Raw genomic sequence first — 5,258 nt, 5'->3', positions numbered from 1 at the left:
TAATATTATAATTATGTTATATTATAATAGTCTTATTTACATCTTGATCCGCATTTGAAAGAAATTAAAGAAATTGGCGATTTTGGAATTGATCCCGTTTGGATAAAAACTCAATTATTTGAATGAAAAATTAATTATTTTGTTGAAAATGTAACTATTTTGTGAAAAAAGTCCTCTTTTCTATCTTTTCTATTTATGTATTTTATTAAAAATTCGTCTTTCGTTGTAGAAATTAAATTGTTTTATGGATCATTTTTGGGTGGAAAATTCAACTATTTGTCTTTAAATTGGGTTAAAAATCCAGATTTTTTTGTAGATAATACTCTTTTTGAATTAAAAATTAAATAATTTCGTTGAAAATTCATGTATTTTGTTTAAAATTTGTCTTTTTTTGTAGATCATTAATTTTCGTGGTCGAAAATTCATCTGATTGGTTGACAATTTAACAACTATGTTGAAATTTAATTTGTTCAGTTAAAAATTATTTATCTTTATCCGAAAATGTAACTATCATAGGATTAATTAGAAATTAATCGTCTACATTGGTTAAGTTGAAAAATCGTTTGTTTATAGAACACTAATCTTTTTGGTAAAAAATTCACCTTTGCCCTTAAAAATTTAACAATTTTGTTGAAAATTAGTTGTTTTTTTTCTTGTTCAATTCAATTTGTTATCACAGTTTTTATCTGGAAATTGAACTATTCCATTTTTGGTTGTAACTTTATCCTGTACATTGTATTAGTTAAAACATCAATTATTTGATAGAAAATTAATTTATTTGTTTTAGATTATGATTTTTTTCAATTAAAAGAATTTTAAAATAAAATGTTTTTTTAAAATTTAATTTAAGGTACTAAAAATTGAAAAATAATTGATTTTGCAAGACGATTCTGAATCTGTTCAAAATTAAGGAAGAAATAGATATTAGTTTACAAAATTATTTTCAATTATGACTTCAAATATTATTTCAGTCTAAAAAAATTTTATTTTTAAGCCATTCAATTTGATATTTTTTAATTTAAAAAAAAAAAGAAAATTTCGTTAATTATCAACAATATTTGATCATTCATTTAAAACAATCCATTACAAACAACTGTTTAAAACTATACAAATTTGATCAGAATGGTTCGAAATAGAAAGCCTTGAATTGTTAAATTTGTAATAAGCTAAATTTTAAGTTTGAACGATACAATTTTAATTTTAAAAAAGATTCAAAATTAATTTAAAACTTGAAATTATTTCAAATAATTTGAAACACGATGTAGATTTTTGCAGATTTAAAAAAAAAATTAAGCTTTTTGGGAATTGTAAAATATTCAGAAAGAATAACAAAATTGTTGTGGTTGCTAAGAAAATTGAAAATAATTTTTTATTTTGAAAAATTAATTTTAAGTGAGTATTTGAAAAGATTTTAGAAAATTAAAAAAAAAACAGGACGATTTGAAGGCAATTTTTTTATTTTGCAGTTTTTTTAATTTAAGGAAAAAATCTAATTAACAAAATATATCAATTTTCAACGCAAAAATGTACTTTTTAACAAAATAAATTAATTTTCTATGAAATAATTGGTGTTTTAACTAATACAATGTATATGATAAAGTTTTATCCAAAAATGGAATAGTTCAATTTCCAGATAAAAACGATTTATTTTTAATCAATCCTAGAATAGTTACATTTTCAAATTAAAATAAATAATTTTTAATCGAAAAAATAAATTTTCAACAAAGTTGTTAAATGAAGCATTTTCAAAAAATTATGAATCCTTAATAAGAAAACATTTAATTTATTCAACTATTCTGATGAAAATATGTTTTATGTGTTGTTGAAAATACATTTTCTAAACTAACAATTAATCTATACCTTTTAAAATTCACTTAAAATTAATTTTTCAAAATAAAATTATTATTTTAAATTTTCTTAGCAATCACAACAGTTCTTGTTATTCTTTTTAAATATTTTACAATTCTCAAAAAGCTTAATTTTTTGTTTAAATCTGCAAAAATTTACATCGCGTTTGAAATTATTTGAAATAATTTCAAGCTTTAAATTAATTTTGAATCTTTTTATTAATTAAAATTGTAACGTTCAAACTTAAAATTTAGCTCATGACAAATTAACAATTCAAGGTTTTCTATTTCGAACCATTCTGTTCAACTTTGTATAGTTTTTAACAGTTTTTTTTAATGGATTGTTTCAAATGAACGGTCAAATATTCCTGATGATTAACGAAATTTCCTTTTCTTAATTAAAAAATTTCAAATCTATTAATTCTTTAATTTTGAACGGATTGAGAATCATCTTGTAAATTCAATTATTTTTCAATTTTTAATATCTTAAATTAAATTTAAAACATTGTACTTTAAAATGCTTTCAATTAAAAAAAAATCATAATCGAAAACAAATAAATTAATTTTCTAACAAATAATTGGTGTTTTAACTAATACAATGTACAGAATAAAGTTTCAACTAAAAATTGAATAGTTCAATTTCCAGATAAAAACTTTGATAAAAAATTAAATTAAAGAGAAAAAAACAACTAATTTTCAACAAAATTGTTAAATTTTCAAGGGAAAAGGTGAATTTTTGACCAAGAAGACTAATGTTCTATAAAAAACGATTTTCCAACTTAACCAATATATACGACTAATTTTTACTTAATCCTATAATAATTACATTTTCAGATAAAGATAAATAATTTTTGAAAGAAAAAATTAATTTTCAACATAGTTGTTAAATGTTTAACCAATCAGATGAATTTTCGACCAAGAAAAGTAATGATCTACAAAAAAAGACAAATTGTAAACAAAATACATGAATTTTCAACGAAATTATTTAATTTTAAAGTCAAAAAGACGAATTATCTACAAAAAGTTGAATTTTTTAAGCTAAAAATATCAATTTTCAATCAAAGAGTTAAACTTTCAACCAAATAGTTTAATTTTCAACCATAATTAAAAAACCTTGTTGTAAAAAAACTTATTTTTTTTACAAAGTAGTTCAACTCTTAGTGAAATATTCGACTTTTAAACCCAAGAAGATGTACGGTTGATATTTCAACCAAACAATTTCATTTTTGAACAAAAATGATACATTTTGAACCAAAAAGATTAAATTTCTACTAAACAAGGTCAATTTCGAACAAAATACATAAACTTTCAACGAAGTTATTTAATATTAAAGTCAAAAAGAGTATTATTTATAAAAAAGCTTATTTTTTTACAAAACAGTTACATTTTCAAGAAAATAGTTAATTTTTCAATCAAATAATTGAGTTTTTATCCAAATGAGATCAATTCCAAAATCGCCAATTTCTTAAATTTCTTTCAAATGCGGATCAAGATATAAATAAGACTATTATAATATAACATAACATAATTATAATATTATCATTAATAATATATGTATAGATTTATATATATATATATAATAGTATTAATATTTATATAATTTATATTTTATACTTGAAATAAGGTAACCTCAAAATATACGCATATAAATAGGGGCGCGAAGTATTCAAATCATGAGAATCAACAGCATCAAAATGTGAAAATATTAAAATCCCAATCTCTTCATTTTATTTTGAAGCAGATAGAGATATAAATAGAACCGTCGAAGTCTTCCAACTGGCAATCGTGCAAATTCGAGATTTCAAATTCAGAAGAGGAGAAATGGGTTGCGCACGCAACCCAGTCATTTACATCGTCTCCTACTATATTCACACGGACATAGACCTGTGATAGTATTGGACCACGTCTCGTTTCAAATCTGGGATCGCTGCTCTATGCGCCAGGCATAGGTAATTCATGCAAGTATTTTTTTCTTATCAAATATTTGTTGTCAAAACTTTAAACGCGGTTTTCCTCGAAACCGCGTTTTCGAAATTTCGGCGAAGCACTGACTAAAAACTATCCAACCGATTTGGCTAACATTTTAATGCGTTATTCTTAACATATATACCTAAGTACCGAACCTCTGAAAAATTAAAATTTTTAATAATAAATTAATTTTTTTAAATAATTCAAACCAAAAAATGTGCGATTTTTTAAATTTTATTTTTGCAAGTCCGCCATTTTATTATTTTTATAAGCTGTGTGCTTCCCCGAGACAACCTACTTTTTTCGAGGAATCTACTTTGACTTAGAAAATCATAAACAAATTTATGTAAAATGAAGTACAAAAAAAATTCCTGTAAACCTTAAGACAGTAATAAAAACATCTAAATTTCAATAAAATCGCATTTTATTTTCATGCATAAAAAAATTCATTAAAACACTTTGAAATTTTAGGCGTCAAATCGGGCTTATACCTTAAAAAAAATTTGCAGGTTTTATTAAAAATCGTAAGAAAAAGTCGAATCAGCTTGAAAAATATTCAAAGATTTTGAAAGAATGTCAAAAATAATTTAAAAGTTAAAAAGATTCCAAATAATTAAAAAGAAAATTATGTACAAAAATGCCATTAAGATTCCTATGCAAATTTAAAAGAGTTTTTTATCTTAGAAAATTAATTTTAAGAGAATATTCAAGAAGATTTCAAACTCCGACTTTCTAGCATTATTCTAAGAGAATATTTTTTTTAATAATAAATAGTTTAAACAATTATGTTTTTTAAATAGTTTTACTTATTAAAAATGAATACCTTTTCGTAACTATTTGTAACTATTTTATTGAAAATTGAAATACTTTTTGGAAAGCTTTGAGTGAGGATTTAACTTTTTTGAGGGAATATAACAATTTATATTTTCATTAGGCGTGATTTCCGTTTGTATGACAAATAGTGTATGAGTATTATTCCTTATTTGATAAATTAAAAAGTTATAAATGAATTAATTTACCTGAAAAACACTAGTTGAGAAAGATAAAAAAGAACGTCGTCGAAAATTACATTTTCGTTAGCAAGAAATCCATGAAAATTTTTGGGAAAATACATCAACACGTAAATTAATTTATTTATCATGTATTTCATTAAATACATGATAAAATTGTCCGGCTCAACTTGTATATTAATTTTAGCGTAAGCTAACATTAAAATGAATGTGTAATTAAAAAGAAAAATTAAAGAATTAAAGTTACAGTTTGATGACAGAAAGTTAGTAAGAGGTTATATTAAGTGCAATACGTATATAGATCAGAGCTGCCAGATCGTGGATGAAATTTACCGCAAAACAGAAAGTGCATGATTACCACTGTGAGTTCGTATGTAAGCCGAAAATGCACGATTCGACCTCGGAGTTCTGCTGTACGATGATTGCCGATCTG

The sequence above is a fragment of the Belonocnema kinseyi genome, chromosome 1 (genome assembly GCF_010883055.1).
Source record: "Belonocnema kinseyi isolate 2016_QV_RU_SX_M_011 chromosome 1, B_treatae_v1, whole genome shotgun sequence".
Taxonomy (NCBI): domain Eukaryota; kingdom Metazoa; phylum Arthropoda; class Insecta; order Hymenoptera; family Cynipidae; genus Belonocnema; species Belonocnema kinseyi.
This window is presented reverse-complemented; position numbering follows the sequence as displayed.